This window comes from Mixophyes fleayi, chromosome 3 (genome assembly GCF_038048845.1).
Source record: "Mixophyes fleayi isolate aMixFle1 chromosome 3, aMixFle1.hap1, whole genome shotgun sequence".
NCBI lineage: Eukaryota > Metazoa > Chordata > Amphibia > Anura > Limnodynastidae > Mixophyes > Mixophyes fleayi.
In genome coordinates this window covers 11,715,525-11,736,910 of record NC_134404.1, presented here as the reverse complement: position 1 = coordinate 11,736,910, position 21,386 = coordinate 11,715,525, and the positions used below count along the sequence as shown (strand labels likewise).

At 38.1% G+C, this 21,386-nt stretch overlaps 11 non-coding genes across 11 annotated transcripts; all 11 read left to right on the top strand.

Annotated features, from left to right (window-relative positions):
- The first annotated feature begins 1,635 nt into the window (after positions 1-1,635).
- On the top strand, positions 1,636-1,707 carry TRNAA-CGC (transfer RNA alanine (anticodon CGC)). Its single transcript has one exon. It is a non-coding gene; the product is annotated as a tRNA-Ala (tRNA).
- Positions 1,708-3,124: 1,417 nt separating this feature from the next.
- TRNAA-CGC (transfer RNA alanine (anticodon CGC)) lies at positions 3,125-3,196 on the top strand. The gene has a single exon. It is a non-coding gene; the product is annotated as a tRNA-Ala (tRNA).
- Positions 3,197-4,603: 1,407 nt separating this feature from the next.
- Positions 4,604-4,675, top strand: TRNAA-CGC (transfer RNA alanine (anticodon CGC)). The gene has a single exon. It is a non-coding gene; the product is annotated as a tRNA-Ala (tRNA).
- A 1,416-nt stretch (positions 4,676-6,091) lies between these two features.
- On the top strand, positions 6,092-6,163 carry TRNAA-CGC (transfer RNA alanine (anticodon CGC)). The gene has a single exon. It is a non-coding gene; the product is annotated as a tRNA-Ala (tRNA).
- Positions 6,164-7,576: 1,413 nt separating this feature from the next.
- On the top strand, positions 7,577-7,648 carry TRNAA-UGC (transfer RNA alanine (anticodon UGC)). The gene has a single exon. It is a non-coding gene; the product is annotated as a tRNA-Ala (tRNA).
- Positions 7,649-9,060: 1,412 nt separating this feature from the next.
- On the top strand, positions 9,061-9,132 carry TRNAA-CGC (transfer RNA alanine (anticodon CGC)). Its single transcript has one exon. It is a non-coding gene; the product is annotated as a tRNA-Ala (tRNA).
- A 2,896-nt stretch (positions 9,133-12,028) lies between these two features.
- TRNAA-UGC (transfer RNA alanine (anticodon UGC)) lies at positions 12,029-12,100 on the top strand. The gene has a single exon. It is a non-coding gene; the product is annotated as a tRNA-Ala (tRNA).
- Positions 12,101-13,513: 1,413 nt separating this feature from the next.
- TRNAA-CGC (transfer RNA alanine (anticodon CGC)) lies at positions 13,514-13,585 on the top strand. The gene has a single exon. It is a non-coding gene; the product is annotated as a tRNA-Ala (tRNA).
- Positions 13,586-15,001: 1,416 nt separating this feature from the next.
- Positions 15,002-15,073, top strand: TRNAA-CGC (transfer RNA alanine (anticodon CGC)). Its single transcript has one exon. It is a non-coding gene; the product is annotated as a tRNA-Ala (tRNA).
- Positions 15,074-17,956: 2,883 nt separating this feature from the next.
- On the top strand, positions 17,957-18,028 carry TRNAA-CGC (transfer RNA alanine (anticodon CGC)). Its single transcript has one exon. It is a non-coding gene; the product is annotated as a tRNA-Ala (tRNA).
- Positions 18,029-19,445: 1,417 nt separating this feature from the next.
- On the top strand, positions 19,446-19,517 carry TRNAA-CGC (transfer RNA alanine (anticodon CGC)). The gene has a single exon. It is a non-coding gene; the product is annotated as a tRNA-Ala (tRNA).
- The last annotated feature ends 1,869 nt before the right edge of the window (positions 19,518-21,386 follow it).

Genomic DNA, 21,386 nt, shown 5'->3' with positions numbered 1-21,386 from the left:
CACCTGCGGAAACCACAGTTTCTCTACTTACCATCAGAGTATAATGGTGCTCATCGTTCCATCCTCTTAGATTTACTTAAGATGACTGGAAAGTAGTGGCACTGGAAAAACATATAAAGATGCAATCAATCGAACACCCTTTATGCAAAATGAATGGGGTAGAGTGCATGCTTCGCATGTATGAGGCCCCGGGTTCAATCCCCGGCATCTCCAGCTTTTATGGTTACTTTCGCAACTGAAAGTTATCTCTCCGGAAGAGCCAAGAAAATCAAACAAACCAACAGATGAATGGGAAAAAACTTGATTGATAAGGATTTTAAAGCAATTATGGAATGGCTCAGTGTTACACTGTAAAGGAAAGACTGACAGAAACAATGGGTCATTTAAAAAAAAAGAAACATTAACATGCCTGCACGCCACCCATGCATTTCACTTTTTTTAAAACTTTCATGCTGATGCTTTGTGTTGTCACTTGTGAGATTTAGGTCCACAGTAGCATATTAACACTGGCAAATATAGTAACATCACTTCAATGTCCATGAAAGCACTCTCCTGTAATGGACAAAGCTATAATACAATCCATAGGAGAGGATGTATCTCAATGTTTGAGCACATTCTGGAGGCCCCTAATTAGAAGCCTGATGACCTGCATTTGGAACAGAGGTGAAGACATGCTGAACATAGAATTTACTAAATCCTTGCACTTTCTATAAAATGGTTAACTATCATCTTCTGAAAGACAACCTACCTTTTTTCCCAGATTCCTAGGAGAGGGAAATTAAGAAGGCATAATTATGTCCAGCTTGAGGAGACAAGAATATACTATCTTAAAAAAAACAAGGAAATGGTCAGCAAGCTAGTGAACCAATTAATTGTGGAAATCTGTAAAGTATTTTTCCAAAGTCCTCAGGACCTGTATTTCACTAATTCTTCTTGAAGATGTTATGTTTATTGGAAAAGGCAATACACCAGATAAGAGACTGAAGAGGGATTTACTGGAAAGGATCATATATAGGCACGAAAGAGCTCTAAGAAAGAATGTTAAATCACAGGCGAGATTCTACAATGATTTGGGAGTATTCAACCGTTAGACTCACTAAATAATATGACAATTAAAGGATACAATGCCCAATTGTGCTTCAAGAATGGATAAATAGCATGTTCAACGTTCAGAGCTCAGGTGATTTTCAAAACCCATCGAAAGGAACTCTTCCATATTATTAGCCAAAAAGTTTCCAACATGCACTTTGGATGCTACACACCAGGTTGCAAAAGTCTTCCAGATCATTTAATATCTTTTAGAGCTGGATGATTTCCTAGCAGACTACAGGCTATCGGACAGTACTCTGCTGACCATCAACTGTGAAAATTTCCATGCCTTCCATTACAACTGCTAGGGTTTCTGATAAAAAATCCATCGCTGATGAGGAATGCTCACAAACATCCAAAGTTTGAATTGTGTCTCTACTGCCATCCTGATCACCTGCGGAAACCACAGTTTCTCTACTTACCATCAGAGTATAATGGTGCTCATCGTTCCATCCTCTTAGATTTACTTAAGATGACTGGAAAGTAGTGGCACTGGAAAAACATATAAAGATGCAATCACTCGAACACCGTTTATGGAAAACGAATGGGGATGCAGCTCAGTGGTAGAGCGAATGCTTCGCATGTATGAGGCCCCGGGTTCAATCCCCGGCATCTCCAGCTTTTATGGTTACTTTCGCAACTGAAAGTTATCCCTCCGGAAGAGCCAAGAAAATCAAACAAACCAACAGATAAATGGGAAAAAACTTGATTGATAAGGATTTTAAAGCAATTATGGAATGGCTCAGTGTTACACTGTAAAGGAAAGACTGACAGAAACAATGGGTCATTTAAAAAAAAAGAAACATTAACATGCCTGCACGCCACCCTTTCACTTTTTTGAAAACTTTCATGCTGATGCTTTGTGTTGTCACTTGTGAAATTTAGGTCCACAGTAGCATATTAACACTGGCAAATATAGTAACATCACTTCAATGTCCATGAAAGCACTCTCCTGTAATGGACAAAGCTATAATACAATCCATAGGAGAGGATGTATCTCAGTGTTTGAGCACATTCTGGAGGCCCCTAATTAGAAGCCTGGTGACCTGCATTTGGAACAGAGGTGAAGACATGCTGAACATAGAATTTACTAAATCCTTGCACTTTCTATAAAATGGTTAATTATCATCTTCTGCAAGACAACCTACCTTTTTTCCCATATTCCTAGGAGAGGGAAATTAAGAAGGCATAATTATGTCCAGCTTGAGGAGACAAGAATATACTATCTTAAAAAAAACAAGGAAATGGTCAGCAAGTTAGTGAACCAATTAATTGTGAAAATCTGTAAAGTATTTTTCCAAAGTCCTCAGGACCTGTATTTCACTAATTCTTCTTGAAGATGTTATGTTTATTGGAAAAGGCAATACACCAGATAAGAGACTGAAGAGGGATTTACTGGAAAGGATCATATATAGGCACGAAAGAGCTCTAAGAAAGAATGTTAAATCACAGGCGAGATTCTACAATGATTTGGGAGTATTCAACCGTTAGACTCACTAAATAATATGACAATTAAAGGATACAATGCCCAATTGTGCTTCAAGAATGGATAAATAGCATGTTCAACGTTCAGAGCTCAGGTGATTTTCAAAACCCATCGAAAGGAACTCTTCCATATTATTAGCCAAAAAGTTTCCAACATGCACTTTGGATGCTACACACCAGGTTGCAAAAGTCTTCCAGATCATTTAATATCTTTTAGAGCTGGATGATTTCCTAGCAGACTACAGGCTATCGGACAGTACTCTGCTGACCATCAACTGTGAAAATTTCCATGCCTTCCATTACAACTGCTAGGGTTTCTGATAAAAAATCCATCGCTGATGAGGAATGCTCACAAACATCCAAAGTTTGAATTGTGTCTCTACTGCCATCCTGATCACCTGCGGAAACCACAGTTTCTCTACTTACCATCAGAGTATAATGGTGCTCATCGTTCCATCCTCTTAGATTTACTTAAGATGACTGGAAAGTAGTGGCACTGGAAAACCATATAAAGATGCAATCACTGGAACACTCTTCATGCAAAACGAATGGGGATGTAGCTCAGTGGTAGAGCGCATGCTTCGCATGTATGAGGCCCCGGGTTCAATCCCCGGCATCTCCAGCTTTTATGGTTACTTTCGCAACTGAAAGTTATCTCTCCGGAAGAGCCAAGAAAATCAAACAAACCAACAGATGAATGGGAAAAAACTTGATTGATAAGGATTTTAAAGCAATTATGGAATGGCTCAGTGTTACACTGTAAAGGAAAGACTGACAGAAACAATGGGTCATTTAAAAAAAAAGAAACATGCCTGCATGCCACCCTTTCACTTTTTTGAAAACTTTCATGCTGATGCTTTGTGTTGTCACTTGTGAGATTTAGGTCCACAGTAGCATATTAACACTGGCAAATATAGTAACATCACTTCAATGTCCATGAAAGCACTCTCCTGTAATGGACAAAGCTATAATACAATCCATAGGAGAGGATGTATCTCAGTGTTTGAGCACATTCTGGAGGCCCCTAATTAGAAGCCTGATGACCTGCATTTGGAACAGAGGTGAAGACATGCTGAACATAGAATTTACTAAATCCTTGCACTTTCTATAAAATGGTTAACTATCATCTTCTGAAAGACAACCTACCTTTTTTCCATTATTCCTAGGAGAGGGAAATTAAGAAGGCATAATTATGTCCAGCTTGAGGAGACAAGAATATACTATCTTAAAAAAAACAAGGAAATGGTCAGCAAGTTAGTGAACCAATTAATTGTGAAAATCTGTAAAGTATTTTTCCAAAGTCCTCAGGACCTGTATTTCACTAATTCTTCTTGAAGATGTTATGTTTATTGGAAAAGGCAATACACCAGATAAGAGACTGAATAGAGATTTACTGGAAAGGATCATATATAGGCACGAAAGAGCTCTAAGAATGTTAAATCACAGGCAAGATTCTACAATGATTTGGGAGTATTCAACCGTTAGACTCACTAAATAATATGACAATTAAAGGATACAATGCCCAATTGTGCTTCAAGAATGGATAAATAGCATGTTCAACGTTCAGAGCTCAGGTGATTTTCAAAACCCATCGAAAGGAACTCTTCCATATTATTAGCCAAAAAGTTTCCAACATGCACTTTGGATGCTACACACCAGGTTGCAAAAGTCTTCCAGATCATTTAATATCTTTTAGAGCTGGATGATTTCCTAGCAGACTACAGGCTATCGGACAGTACTCTGCTGACCATCAACTGTGAAAATTTCCATGCCTTCCATTACAACTGCTAGGGGTTCTGATAAAAAATCCATCGCTGATGAGGAATGCTCACAAACATCCAAAGTTTGAATTGTGTCTCTACTGCCATCCTGATCACCTGCGGAAACCACAGTTTCTCTACTTACCATCAGAGTATAATGGTGCTCATCGTTCCATCCTCTTAGATTTACTTAAGATGACTGGAAAGTAGTGGCACTGGAAAAACATATAAAGATGCAATCACTCGAACACCGTTTATGCAAAACGAATGGGGATGCAGCTCAGTGGTAAAGCGCATGCTTCGCATGTATGAGGCCCCAGGTTCAATCCCCGGCATCTCCAGCTTTTATGGTTACTTTCGCAACTGAAAGTTATCCCTCCGTAAGAGCCAAGAAAATCAAACAAACCAACAGATGAATGGGAAAAAACTTGATTGATAAGGATTTTAAAGCAATTATGGAATGGCTCAGTGTTACACTTTAAAGGAAAGACTGACAGAAACAATGGGTCATTTAAAAAAAAAGAAACATTAACATGCCTGCACGCCACCCTTTCACTTTTTTGAAAACTTTCATGCTGATGCTTTGTGTTGTCACTTGTGAAATTTAGGTCCACAGTAGCATATTAAAACTGGCAAATATAGTAACATCACTTCAATGTCCATGAAAGCACTCTCCTGTAATGGACAAAGCTATAATACAATCCATAGGAGAGGATGTATCTCAGTGTTTGAGCACATTCTGGAGGCCCCTAATTAGAAGCCTGATGACCTGCATTTGGAACAGAGGTGAAGACATGCTGAACATAGAATTTACTAAATCCTTGCACTTTCTATAAAATGGTTAACTATCATCTTCTGAAAGACAACCTACCTTTTTTCCATTATTCCTAGGAGAGGGAAAATAAGAAGGCATAATGATGTCCAGCTAGAGGTGACAAGAATATACTATCTTAAAAAAACAAGGAAATGGTCAGCAAGCTAGTGAACCAATTAATTGTGGAAATCTGTAAAGTATTTTTCCAAAGTCCTCAGGACCTGTATTTCACTAATTCTTCTTGAAGATGTTATGTTTATTGGAAAAGGCAATACACCAGATAAGAGACTGAAGAGGGATTTACTGGAAAGGATCATATATAGGTACGAAAGAGCTCTAAGAAAGAATGTTAAATCACAGGCGAGATTCTACAATGATTTGGGAGTATTCAACCGTTAGACTCACTAAATAATATGACAATTAAATGATACAATGCCCAATTGTGCTTCAAGAATGGATAAATAGCATGTTCAATGTTCAGAGCTCAGGTCATTTTCAAAACCCATCGAAAGGAACTCTTCCATATTATTAGCCAAAAAGTTTCCAAAATGCACTTTGGATGCTACACACCAGGTTGCAAAAGTCTTCCAGATCATTTAATATCTTTTAGAGCTGGATGATTTCCTAGCAGACTACAGGCTATCGGACAGTACTCTGCTCACCATCAACTGTGTAAATTTCCATGCCTTCCATTACAACTGCTAGGGTTTCTGATAAAAAATCCATCGCTGATGAGGAATGCTCACAAACATCCAAAGTTTGAATTGTGTCTCTACTGCCATCCTGATCACCTGCGGAAACCACAGTTTCTCTACTTACCATCAGAGTATAATGGTGCTCATCGTTCCATCCTCTGAGATTTACTTAAGATGACTGGAAAGTAGAGGCACTGGAAAAACATATAAAGATGCAATCACTCGAACACCCTTTATGCAAAACGAATGGGGATGTAGCTCAGTGGTAGAGCGCATGCTTCGCATGTATGAGGCCCCGGGTTCAATCCCCAGCATCTCCAGCTTTTATGGTTACTTTCGCAACTGAAAGTTATCTCTCCGGAAGAGCCAAGAAAATCAAACAAACCAACAGATGAATGGGAAAAAACTTGATTGATAAGGATTTTAAAGCAATTATGGAATGGCTCAGTGTTACACTGTAAAGGAAAGACTGACAGAAACAATGGGTCATTTAAAAAAAAAAGAAACATTAACATGCCTGCATGCCACCCTTTCACTTTTTTGAAAACTTTCATGCTGATGCTTTGTGTTGTCACTTGTGAGATTTAGGTCCACAGTAGCATATTAACACTGGCAAATATAGTAACATCACTTCAATGTCCATGAAAGCACTCTCCTGTAATGGACAAAGCTATAATACAATCCATAGGAGAGGATGTATCTCAGTGTTTGAGCACATTCTGGAGGCCCCTAATTAGAAGCCTGATGACCTGCATTTGGAACAGAGGTGAAGACATGCTGAACATAGAATTTACTAAATCCTTGCACTTTCTATAAAATGGTTAACTATCATCTTCTGAAAGACAACCTACCTTTTTTCCATTATTCCTAGGAGAGGGAAATTAAGAAGGCATAATGATGTCCTGCTTGAGGTGACAAGAATATACTATCTTAAAAAAACAAGGAAATGGTCAGCAAGCTAGTGAACCAATTAATTGTGGAAATCTGTAAAGTATTTTTCCAAAGTCCTCAGGACCTGTATTTCACTAATTCTTCTTGAAGATGTTATGTTTATTGGAAAAGGCAATACACCAGATAAGAGACTGAATAGGGATTTACTGGAAAGGATCATATATAGGCACGAAAGAGCTCTAAGAATGTTAAATCACAGGCGAGATTCTACAATGATTTGGGAGTATTCAACCGTTAGACTCACTAAATAATATGACAATTAAAGGATACAATGCCCAATTGTGCTTCAAGAATTGATAAATAAAATGTTCAACGTACAGAGCTCAGGTGATTTTCAAAACCCATCGAAAGGAACTCTTCCATATTATTAGCGAAAAAGTTTCCAAAATGCACTTTGGATGCTACACACCAGGTTGCAAAAGTCTTCCAGATCATTTAATATCTTTTAGAGCTGGATGATTTCCTAGCAGACTACAGGCTATCGGACAGTACTCTGCTCACCATCAACTGTGTAAATTTCCATGCCTTCCATTACAACTGCTAGGGTTTCTGATAAAAAATCCATCGCTGATGAGGAATGCTCACAAACATCCAAAGTTTGAATTGTGTCTCTACTGCCATCCTGATCACCTGCGGAAACCACAGTTTCTCTACTTACCATCAGAGTATAATGGTGCTCATCGTTCCATCCTCTTAGATTTACTTAAGATGACTGGAAAGTAGAGGCACTGGAAAAACATATAAAGATGCAATCACTCGAACACCTTTTATGCAAAACGAATGGGGATGTAGCTCAGTGGTAGAGCGCATGCTTTGCATGTATGAGGCCCCGGGTTCAATCCCCGGCATCTCCAGCTTTTATGGTTATTTCGCAACTGAAAGTTATCTCTCCGGAACAGCCAAGAAAATCAAACAAACCAACAGATGAATGGGAAAAAACTTGATTGATAAGGATTTTAAAGCAATTATGGAATGGCTCAGTGTTACACTGTAAAGGAAAGACTGACAGAAACAATGGGTCATTTAAAAAAAAAAGAAACATTAACATGCCTGCACGCCACCCTTTCACTTTTTTGAAAACTTTCATGCTGATGCTTTGTGTTGTCACTTGTGAGATTTAGGTCCACAGTAGCATATTAACACTGGCAAATATAGTAACATCACTTCAATGTCCATGAAAGCACTCTCCTGTAATGGACAAAGCTATAATACAATCCATAGGAGAGGATGTATCTCAGTGGTTGAGCACATTCTGGAGGCCCCTAATTAGAAGCCTGATGACCTGCATTTGGAACAGAGGTGAAGACATGCTGAACATAGATTTTACTAAATCCTTGCACTTTCTATAAAATGGTTAACTATCATCTTCTGAAAGACAACCTACCTTTTTTCCATTATTCCTAGGAGAGGGAAATTAAGAAGTCATAATGATGTCCAGCTTGAGGTGACAAGAATATACTATCTTAAAAAAATAAGGAAATGGTCAGCAAGCTAGTGAACCAATTAATTGTGGAAATCTGTAAAGTATTTTTCCAAAGTCCTCAGGACCTGTATTTCACTAATTCTTCTTGAAGATGTTATGTTTATTGGAAAAGGCAATACACCAGATAAGAGACTGAATAGAGATTTACTGGAAAGGATCATATATAGGCACGAAAGAGCTCTAAGAATGTTAAATCACAGGCAAGATTCTACAATGATTTGGGAGTATTCAACCGTTAGACTCACTAAATAATATGACAATTAAAGGATACAATGCCCAATTGTGCTTCAAGAATGGATAAATAGCATGTTCAACGTTCAGAGCTCAGGTGATTTTCAAAACCCATCGAAAGGAACTCTTCCATATTATTAGCCAAAAAGTTTCCAACATGCACTTTGGATGCTACACACCAGGTTGCAAAAGTCTTCCAGATCATTTAATATCTTTTAGAGCTGGATGATTTCCTAGCAGACTACAGGCTATCGGACAGTACTCTGCTGACCATCAACTGTGAAAATTTCCATACCTTCCATTACAACTGCTAGGGTTTCTGATAAAAAATCCATCGCTGATGAGGAATGCTCACAAACATCCAAAGTTTGAATTGTGTCTCTACTGCCATCCTGATCACCTGCGGAAACCACAGTTTCTCTACTTACCATCAGAGTATAATGGTGCTCATCGTTCCATCCTCTTAGATTTACTTAAGATGACTGGAAAGTAGTGGCACTGGAAAAACATATAAAGATGCAATCACTCGAACACCCTTTATGCAAAATGAATGGGGATGTAGCTCAGTGGTAGAGCGCATGCTTCGCATGTATGAGGTCCCGGGTTCAATCCCCGGCATCTCCAGCTTTTATGGTTACTTTCGCAACTGAAAGTTATCTCTCCGGAAGAGCCAAGAAAATCAAACAAACCAACAGATGAATGGGAAAAAACTTGATTGATAAGGATTTTAAAGCAATTATGGAATGGCTCAGTGTTACACTGTAAAGGAAAGACTGACAGAAACAATGGGTCATTTAAAAAAAAAGAAACATTAACATGCCTGCACGCCACCCTTTCACTTTTTTGAAAACTTTCATGCTGATGCTTTGTGTTGTCACTTGTGAAATTTAGGTCCACAGTAGCATATTAACACTGGCAAATATAGTAACATCACTTCAATGTCCATGAAAGCACTCTCCTGTAATGGACAAAGCTATAATACATACCATAGGAGAGGATGTATCTCAGTGTTTGAGCACATTCTGGAGGCCCCTAATTAGAAGCCTGATGACCTGCATTTGGAACAGAGGTGAAGACATGCTGAACATAGATTTTACTAAATCCTTGCACTTTCTATAAAATGGTTAACTATCATCTTCTGAAAGACAACCTACCTTTTTTCCATTATTCCTAGGAGAGGGAAATTAAGAAGTCATAATGATGTCCAGCTTGAGGTGACAAGAATATACTATCTTAAAAAAATAAGGAAATGGTCAGCAAGCTAGTGAACCAATTAATTGTGGAAATCTGTAAAGTATTTTTCCAAAGTCCTCAGGACCTATATTTCACTAATTCTTCTTGAAGATGTTATGTTTATTGAAAAAGGCAATACACCAGATAAGAGACTGAAGAGGGATTTACTGGAAAGGATCATATATAGGCACGAAAGAGCTCTAAGAAAGAATGTTAAATCACAGGTGAGATTCTACAATGATTTGGGAGTATTCAACCGTTAGACTCACTAAATAATATGACAATTAAAGGATACAATGCCCAATTGTGCTTCAAGAATGGATAAATAGCATGTTCAACGTTCAGAGCTCAGGTGATTTTCAAAACCCATCGAAAGGAACTCTTCCATATTATTAGCCAAAAAGTTTCCAAAATGCACTTTGGATGCTACACACCAGGTTGCAAAAGTCTTCCAGATCATTTAATATCTTTTAGAGCTGGATGATTTCCTAGCAGACTACAGGCTATCGGACAGTACTCTGCTCACCATCAACTGTGTAAATTTCCATGCCTTCCATTACAACTGCTAGGGTTTCTGATAAAAAATCCATTGCTGATGAGGAATGCTCACAAACATCCAAAGTTTGACTTGTGTCTCTACTGCCATCCTGATCACCTGCGGAAACCACAGTTTCTCTACTTACCATCAGAGTATAATGGTGCTCATCGTTCCATCCTCTTAGATTTACTTAAGATGACTGGAAAGTAGTGGCACTGGAAAAACATATAAAGATGCAATCAATCGAACACCCTTTATGCAAAATGAATGGGGTAGAGCGCATGCTTCGCATGTATGAGGCCCCGGGTTCAATCCCCGGCATCTCCAGCTTTTATGGTTACTTTCGCAACTGAAAGTTATCCCTCCGGAAGAGCCAAGAAAATCAAACAAACCAACAGATGAATGGGAAAAAACTTGATTGATAAGGATTTTAAAGCAATTATGGAATGGCTCAGTGTTACACTGTAAAGGAAAGACTGACAGAAACAATGGGTCATTTAAAAAAAAAGAAACATTAACATGCCTGCACGCCACCCATGCCTTTCACTTTTTTTAAAACTTTCATGCTGATGCTTTGTGTTGTCACTTGTGAGATTTAGGTCCACAGTAGCATATTAACACTGGCAAATATAGTAACATCACTTCAATGTCCATGAAAGCACTCTCCTGTAATGGACAAAGCTATAATACAATCCATAGGAGAGGATGTATCTCAGTGTTTGAGCACATTCTGGAGGCCCCTAATTAGAAGCCTGATGACCTGCATTTGGAACAGAGGTGAAGACATGCTGAACATAGAATTTACTAAATCCTTGCACTTTCTATAAAATGGTTAACTATCATCTTCTGAAAGACAACCTACCTTTTTTCCATTATTCCTAGGAGAGGGAAATTAAGAAGGCATAATTATGTCCAGCTTGAGGAGACAAGAATATACTATCTTAAAAAAAACAAGGAAATGGTCAGCAATTTAGTGAACCAATTAATTGTGAAAATCTGTAAAGTATTTTTCCAAAGTCCTCAGGACCTATATTTCACTAATTCTTCTTGAAGATGTTATGTTTATTGGAAAAGGCAATACACCAGATAAGAGACTGAAGAGGGATTTACTGGAAAGGATCATATATAGGCACGAAAGAGCTCTAAGAAAGAATGTTAAATCACAGGTGAGATTCTACAATGATTTGGGAGTATTCAACCGTTAGACTCACTAAATAATATGACAATTAAAGGATACAATGCCCAATTGTGCTTCAAGAATGGATAAATAGCATGTTCAACGTTCAGAGCTCAGGTGATTTTCAAAACCCATCGAAAGGAACTCTTCCATATTATTAGCCAAAAAGTTTCCAACATGCACTTTGGATGCTACACACCAGGTTGCAAAAGTCTTCCACATCATTTAATATCTTTTAGAGCTGGATGATTTCCTAGCAGACTACAGGCTATCGGACAGTACTCTGCTGACCATCAACTGTGAAAATTTCCATGCCTTCCATTACAACTGCTAGGGTTTCTGATAAAAAATCCATCGCTGATGAGGAATGCTCACAAACATCCAAAGTTTGAATTGTGTCTCTACTGCCATCCTGATCACCTGCGGAAACCACAGTTTCTCTACTTACCATCAGAGTATAATGGTGCTCATCGTTCCATCCTCTTAGATTTACTTAAGATGACTGGAACGTAGAGGCACTGGAAAAACATATAAAGATGCAATCACTCGAACACCCTTTATGCAAAACGAATGGGGATGTAGCTCAGTGGTAGAGCGCATGCTTTGCATGTATGAGGCCCCGGGTTCAATCCCCGGCATCTCCAGCTTTTATGGTTATTTCGCAACTGAAAGTTATCTCTCCGGAAGAGCCAAGAAAATCAAACAAACCAACAGATGAATGGGAAAAAACTTGATTGATAAGGATTTTAAAGCAATTATGGAATGGCTCAGTGTTACACTGTAAAGGAAAGACTGACAGAAACAATGGGTCATTTAAAAAAAAAAAGAAACATTAACATGCCTGCATGCCACCCTTTCAATTTTTTGAAAACTTTCATGCTGATGCTTTGTGTTGTCACTTGTGAGATTTAGGTCCACAGTAGCATATTAACACTGGCAAATATAGTAACATCACTTCAATGTCCATGAAAGCACTCTCCTGTAATGGACAAAGCTATAATACAATCCATAGGAGAGGATGTATCTCAGTGGTTGAGCACATTCTGGAGGCCCCTAATTAGAAGCCTGATGACCTGCATTTGGAACAGAGGTGAAGACATGCTGAACATAGATTTTACTAAATCCTTGCACTTTCTATAAAATGGTTAACTATCATCTTCTGAAAGACAACCTACCTTTTTTCCATTATTCCTAGGAGAGGGAAATTAAGAAGTCATAATGATGTGCAGCTTGAGGTGACAAGAATATACTATCTTAAAAAAATAAGGAAATGGTCAGCAAGCTAGTGAACCAATTAATTGTGGAAATCTGTAAAGTATTTTTCCAAAGTCCTCAGGACCTGTATTTCACTAATTCTTCTTGAAGATGTTATGTTTATTGGAAAAGGCAATACACCAGATAAGAGACTGAATAGAGATTTACTGGAAAGGATCATATATAGGCACGAAAGAGCTCTAAGAATGTTAAATCACAGGCAAGATTCTACAATGATTTGGGAGTATTCAACCGTTAGACTCACTAAATAATATGACAATTAAAGGATACAATGCCCAATTGTGCTTCAAGAATGGATAAATAGCATGTTCAACGTTCAGAGCTCAGGTGATTTTCAAAACCCATCGAAAGGAACTCTTCCATATTATTAGCCAAAAAGTTTCCAACATGCACTTTGGATGCTACACACCAGGTTGCAAAAGTCTTCCAGATCATTTAATATCTTTTAGAGCTGGATGATTTCCTAGCAGACTACAGGCTATCGGACAGTACTCTGCTGACCATCAACTGTGAAAATTTCCATACCTTCCATTACAACTGCTAGGGTTTCTGATAAAAAATCCATCGCTGATGAGGAATGCTCACAAACATCCAAAGTTTGAATTGTGTCTCTACTGCCATCCTGATCACCTGCGGAAACCACAGTTTCTCTACTTACCATCAGAGTATAATGGTGCTCATCGTTCCATCCTCTTAGATTTACTTAAGATGACTGGAAAGTAGTGGCACTGGAAAACCATATAAAGATGCAATCACTCGAACACCGTTTATGCAAAACGAATGGGGATGTAGCTCAGTGGTAGAGCGCATGCTTCGCATGTATGAGGTCCCGGGTTCAATCCCCGGCATCTCCAGCTTTTATGGTTACTTTCGCAACTGAAAGTTATCTCTCCGGAAGAGCCAAGAAAATCAAACAAACCAACAGATGAATGGGAAAAAACTTGATTGATAAGGATTTTAAAGCAATTATGGAATGGCTCAGTGTTACACTGTAAAGGAAAGACTGACAGAAACAATGGGTCATTTAAAAAAAAGAAACATTAACATGCCTGCACGCCACCCTTTCACTTTTTTGAAAACTTTCATGCTGATGCTTTGTGTTGTCACTTGTGAAATTTAGGTCCACAGTAGCATATTAACACTGGCAAATATAGTAACATCACTTCAATGTCCATGAAAGCACTCTCCTGTAATGGACAAAGCTATAATACAATCCATAGGAGAGGATGTATCTCAGTGTTTCAGCACATTCTGGAGGCCCCTAATTAGAAGCCTGATGACCTGCATTTGGAACAGAGGTGAAGACATGCTGAACATAGAATTTACTAAATCCTTGCACTTTCTATAAAATGGTTAACTATCATCTTCTGAAAGACAACCTACCTTTTTTCCCATATTCCTAGGAGAGGGAAATTAAGAAGGCATAATTATGTCCAGCTTGAGGAGACAAGAATATACTATCTTAAAAAAAACAAGGAAATGGTCAGCAAGCTAGTGAACCAATTAATTGTGGAAATCTGTAAAGTATTTTTCCAAAGTCCTCAGGACCTGTATTTCACTAATTCTTCTTGAAGATGTTATGTTTATTGGAAAAGGCAATACACCAGATAAGAGACTGAAGAGAGATTTACTGGAAAGGATCATATATAGGCACGAAAGATCTCTAAGAAAGAATGTTAAATCACAGGCGAGATTCTACAATCATTTCGGAGTATTCAACCGTTAGACTCAATAAATAATATGACAATTAAAGGATACAATGCCCAATTGTGCTTCAAGAATGGATAAATAGCATGTTCAACGTTCAGAGCTCAGGTGATTTTCAAAACCCATCGAAAGGAACTCTTCCATATTATTAGCAAAAAAGTTTCCAACATGCACTTTGGATGCTACACACCAGGTTGCAAAAGTCTTCCAGATCATTTAATATTTTTTAGAGCTGGATGATTTCCTAGCAGACTACAGGCTATCGGACAGTACTCTGCTGACCATCAACTGTGAAAATTTCCATGCCTTCCATTACAACTGCTAGGGTTTCTGATAAAAAATCCATCGCTGATGAGGAATGCTCACAAACATCCAAAGTTTGAATTGTGTCTCTACTGTCATCCTGATCACCTGCGGAAACCACAGTTTCTCTACTTACCATCAGAGTATAATGGTGCTCATTGTTCCATCATCTTAGATTTACTTAAGATGACTGGAAAGTAGTGGCACTGGAAAAACATATAAAGATGCAATCACTCGAACACCCTTTATGCAAAACAAATGGGGATGTAGCTCAGTGGTAGAGCGCATGCTTCGCATGTATGAGGCCCCGGGTTCAATCCCCGGCATCTCCAGCTTTTATGGTTACTTTCGCAACTGAAAGTTATCCCTCCGGAAGAGCCAAGAAAATCAAACAAACCAACAGATGAATGGGAAAAAACTTGATTGATAAGGATTTTAAAGCAATTATGGAATGGCTCAGTGTTACACTGTAAAGAAAAGACTGACAGAAACAATGGGTCATTTAAAAAAAAAGAAACATTAACATGCCTGCACGCCACCCTTTCACTTTTTTGAAAACTTTCATGCTGATGCTTTGTGTTGTCACTTGTGAGATTTAGGTCCACAGTAGCATATTAACACTGGCAAATATAGTAACATCACTTCAATGTCCATGAAAGCACTCTCCTGTAATGGACAAAGCTATAATACAATCCATAGGAGAGGATGTATCTCAGTGTTTGAGCACATTCTGGAGGCCCCTAATTAGAAGCCTGATGACCTGCATTTGGAACAGAGGTGAAGACATGCTGAACATAGAATTTACTAAATCCTTGCACTTTCTATAAAATGGTTAACTATCATCTTCTGAAAGACAACCTACCTTTTTTCCATTATTCCTAGGAGAGTGAAAATAAGAAGGCATAATGATGTCCAGCTAGAGGTGACAAGAATATACTATCTTAAAAAAACAAGGAAATGGTCAGCAAGCTAGTGAACCAATTAATTGTGGAAATCTGTAAAGTATTTTTCCAAAGTCCTCAGGACCTGTATTTCACTAATTCTTCTTGAAGATGTTAAGTTTATTGGAAAAGGCAATACACCAGATAAGAGACTGAATAGGGATTTACTGAAAAGTATCATATATAGGCACGAAAGAGCTCTAAGAATGTTAAATCACAGATGAGATTCTACAATGATTTGGGAGTATTCAACCGTTAGACTCACTAAATAATATGACAATTAAAGGATACAATGCCCAATTGTGCTTCAAGAATGGATAAATAGCATGTTCAACGTTCAGAGCTCAGGTGATTTTCAAAACCCATCGAAAGGAACTCTTCCATATTATTAGCCAAAAAGTTTCCAACATGCACTTTGGATGCTACACACCAGGTTGCAAAAGTCTTCCACATCATTTAATATCTTTTAGAGCTGGATGATTTCCTAGCAGACTACAGGCTATCGGACAGTACTCTGCTGACCATCAACTGTGAAAATTTCCATGCCTTCCATTACAACTGCTAGGGTTTCTGATAAAAAATCCATCGCTGATGAGGAATGCTCACAAACATCCAAAGTTTGAATTGTGTCTCTACTGCCATCCTGATCACCTGCAGAAACCACAGTTTCTCTACTTACCATCAGAGTATAATGGTGCTCATCGTTCCATCCTCTTAGATTTACTTAAGATGACTGGAAAGTAGTGGCACTGGAAAAACATATAAAGATGCAATCAATCGAACACCCTTTATGCAAAATGAATGGGGTAGAGCGCATGCTTCGCATGTATGAGGCCCCGGGTTCAATCCCCGGCATCTCCAGCTTTTATGGTTATTTCGCAACTGAAAGTTATCTCTCCGGAAGAGCCAAGAAAATCAAACAAACCAACAGATGAATGGGAAAAAACTTGATTGATAAGGATTTTAAAGCAATTATGGAATGGCTCAGTGTTACACTGTAAAGGAAAGACTGACAGAAACAATGGGTCATTTAAAAAAAAAAAGAAACATTAACATGCCTGCATGCCACCCTTTCAATTTTTTGAAAACTTTCATGCTGATGCTTTGTGTTGTCACTTGTGAGATTTAGGTCCACAGTAGCATATTAACACTGGCAAATATAGTAACATCACTTCAATGTCCATGAAAGCACTCTCCTGTAATGGACAAAGCTATAATACAATCCATAGGAGAGGATGTATCTCAGTGGTTGAGCACATTCTGGAGGCCCCTAATTAGAAGCCTGATGACCTGCATTTGGAACAGAGGTGAAGACATGCTGAACATAGATTTTACTAAATCCTTGCACTTTCTATAAAATGGTTAACTATCATCTTCTGAAAGACAACCTACCTTTTTTCCATTATTCCTAGGAGAGGGAAATTAAGAAGTCATAATGATGTGCAGCTTGAGGTGACAAGAATATACTATCTTAAAAAAATAAGGAAATGGTCAGCAAGCTAGTGAACCAATTAATTGTGGAAATCTGTAAAGTATTTTTCCAAAGTCCTCAGGACCTGTATTTCACTAATTCTTCTTGAAGATGTTATGTTTATTGGAAAAGGCAATACACCAGATAAGAGACTGAATAGAGATTTACTGGAAAGGATCATATATAGGCACGAAAGAGCTCTAAGAATGTTAAATCACAGGCAAGATTCTACAATGATTTGGGAGTATTCAACCGTTAGACTCACTAAATAATATGACAATTAAAGGATACAATGCCCAATTGTGCTTCAAGAATGGATAAATAGCATGTTCAACGTTCAGAGCTCAGGTGATTTTCAAAACCCATCGAAAGGAACTCTTCCATATTATTAGCCAAAAAGTTTCCAACATGCACTTTGGATGCTACACACCAGGTTGCAAAAGTCTTCCACATCATTTAATATCTTTTAGAGCTGGATGATTTCCTAGCAGACTACAGGCTATCAGACAGTACTCTGCTGACCATCAACTGTGAAAATTTCCATACCTTCCATTACAACTGCTAGGGTTTCTGATAAAAAATCCATCGCTGATGAGGAATGCTCACAAACATCCAAAGTTTGAATTGTGTCTCTACTGCCATCCTGATCACCTGCGGAAACCACAGTTTCTCTACTTACCATCAGAGTATAATGGTGCTCATCGTTCCATCCTCTTAGATTTACTTAAGATGACTGGAAAGTAGTGGCACTGGAAAACCATATAAAGATGCAATCACTCGAACACCGTTTATGCAAAATGAATGGGGATGTAGCTCAGTGGTAGAGCGCATGCTTCGCATGTATGAGGTCCCGGGTTCAATCCCCGGCATCTCCAGCTTTTATGGTTACTTTTGCAACTGAAAGTTATCTCTCCGGAAGAGCCAAGAAAATCAAACAAACCAACAGATGAATGGGAAAAAACTTGATTGATAAGGATTTTAAAGCAATTATGGAATGGCTCAGTGTTACACTGTAAAGGAAAGACTGACAGAAACAATGGGTCATTTAAAAAAAAAGAAACATTAACATGCCTGCACGCCACCCTTTCACTTTTTTGAAAACTTTCATGCTGATGCTTTGTGTTGTCACTTGTGAAATTTAGGTCCACAGTAGCATATTAACACTGGCAAATATAGTAACATCACTTCAATGTCCATGAAAGCACTCTCCTGTAATGGACAAAGCTATAATACAATCCATAGGAGAGGATGTATCTCAGTGTTTCAGCACATTCTGGAGGCCCCTAATTAGAAGCCTGATGACCTGCATTTGGAACAGAGGTGAAGACATGCTGAACATAGAATTTACTAAATCCTTGCACTTTCTATAAAATGGTTAACTATCATCTTCTGAAAGACAACCTACCTTTTTTCCCATATTCCTAGGAGAGGGAAATTAAGAAGGCATAATTATGTCCAGCTTGAGGAGACAAGAATATACTATCTTAAAAAAAACAAGGAAATGGTCAGCAAGCTAGTGAACCAATTAATTGTGGAAATCTGTAAAGTATTTTTCCAAAGTCCTCAGGACCTGTATTTCACTAATTCTTCTTGAAGATGTTATGTTTATTGGAAAAGGCAATACACCAGATAAGAGACTGAAGAGAGATTTACTGGAAAGGATCATATATAGGCACGAAAGATCTCTAAGAAAGAATGTTAAATCACAGGCGAGATTCTACAATCATTTCGGAGTATTCAACCGTTAGACTCAATAAATAATATGACAATTAAAGGATACAATGCCCAATTGTGCTTCAAGAATGGATAAATAGCATGTTCAACGTTCAGAGCTCAGGTGATTTTCAAAACCCATCGAAAGGAACTCTTCCATATTATTAGCCAAAAAGTTTCCAACATGCACTTTGGATGATACACACCAGGTTGCAAAAGTCTTCCAGATCATTTAATATTTTTTAGAGCTGGATGATTTCCTAGCAGACTACAGGCTATCGGACAGTACTCTGCTGACCATCAACTGTGAAAATTTCCATGCCTTCCATTACAACTGCTAGGGTTTCTGATAAAAAATCCATCGCTGATGAGGAATGCTCACAAACATCCAAAGTTTGAATTGTGTCTCTACTGTCATCCTGATCACCTGCGGAAACCACAGTTTCTCTACTTACCATCAGAGTATAATAGTGCTCATTGTTCCATCATCTTAGATTTACTTAAGATGACTGGAAAGTAGTGGCACTGGAAAAACATATAAAGATGCAATCACTCGAACACCCTTTATGCAAAACAAATGGGGATGTAGCTCAGTGGTAGAGCGCATGCTTCGCATGTATGAGGCCCCGGGTTCAATCCCCGGCATCTCCAGCTTTTATGGTTACTTTCGCAACTGAAAGTTATCCCTCCGGAAGAGCCAAGAAAATCAAACAAACCAACAGATGAATGGAAAAAAACTTGATTGATAAGGATTTTAAAGCAATTATGGAATGGCTCAGTGTTACACTGTAAAGAAAAGACTGACAGAAACAATGGGTCATTTAAAAAAAAAGAAACATTAACATGCCTGCACGCCACCCTTTCACTTTTTTGAAAACTTTCATGCTGATGCTTTGTGTTGTCACTTGTGAGATTTAGGTCCACAGTAGCATATTAACACTGGCAAATATAGTAACATCACTTCAATGTCCATGAAAGCACTCTCCTGTAATGGACAAAGCTATAATACAATCCATAGGAGAGGATGTATCTCAGTGTTTGAGCACATTCTGGAGGCCCCTAATTAGAAGCCTGATGACCTGCATTTGGAACAGAGGTGAAGACATGCTGAACATAGAATTTACTAAATCCTTGCACTTTCTATAAAATGGTTAACTATCATCTTCTGAAAGACAACCTACCTTTTTTCCATTATTCCTAGGAGAGTGAAAATAAGAAGGCATAATGATGTCCAGCTAGAGGTGACAAGAATATACTATCTTAAAAAAACAAGGAAATGGTCAGCAAGCTAGTGAACCAATTAATTGTGGAAATCTGTAAAGTATTTTTCCAAAGTCCTCAGGACCTGTATTTCACTAATTCTTCTTGAAGATGTTATGTTTATTGGAAAAGGCAATACACCAGATAAGAGACTGAATAGGGATTTACTGAAAAGTATCATATATAGGCACGAAAGAGCTCTAAGAAAGAATGTTAAATCACAGATGAGATTCTACAATGATTTGGGAGTATTCAACCGTTAGACTCACTAAATAATATGACAATTAAAGGATACAATGCCCAATTGTGCTTCAAGAATGGATAAATAGCATGTTCAACGTTCAGAGCTCAGGTGATTTTCAAAACCCATCGAAAGGAACTCTTCCATATTATTAGCCAAAAAGTTTCCAACATGCACTTTGGATGCTACACACCAGGTTGCAAAAGTCTTCCACATCATTTAATATCTTTTAGAGCTGGATGATTTCCTAGCAGACTACAGGCTATCGGACAGTACTCTGCTGACCATCAACTGTGAAAATTTCCATGCCTTCCATTACAACTGCTAGGGTTTCTGATAAAAAATCCATCGCTGATGAGGAATGCTCACAAACATCCAAAGTTTGAATTGTGTCTCTACTGCCATCCTGATCACCTGCGGAAACAACAGTTTCTCTACTTTCATGCTGATTATCATGCTGATGCTTTGTGTTGTCACTTGTGAGATTTAGGTCCACAGTAGCATATTAACACTGGCAAATATAGTAACATCACTTCAATGTCCATGAAAGCACTCTCCTGTAATGGACAAAGCTATAATACAATCCATAGGAGAGGATGTATCTCAGTGTTTGAGCACATTCTGGAGGCCCCTAATTAGAAGCCTGATGACCTGCATTTGGAACAGAGGTGAAGACATGCTGAACATAGAATTTACTAAATCCTTGCACTTTCTATAAAATGGTTAACTATCATCTTCTGAAAGACAACCTACCTTTTTTCCATTATTCCTAGGAGAGTGAAAATAAGAAGGCATAATGATGTCCAGCTAGAGGTGACAAGAATATACTATCTTAAAAAAACAAGGAAATGGTCAGCAAGCTAGTGAACCAATTAATTGTGGAAATCTGTAAAGTATTTTTCCAAAGTCCTCAGGACCTGTATTTCACTAATTCTTCTTGAAGATGTTATGTTTATTGGAAAAGGCAATACACCAGATAAGAGACTGAATAGGGATTTACTGAAAAGTATCATATATAG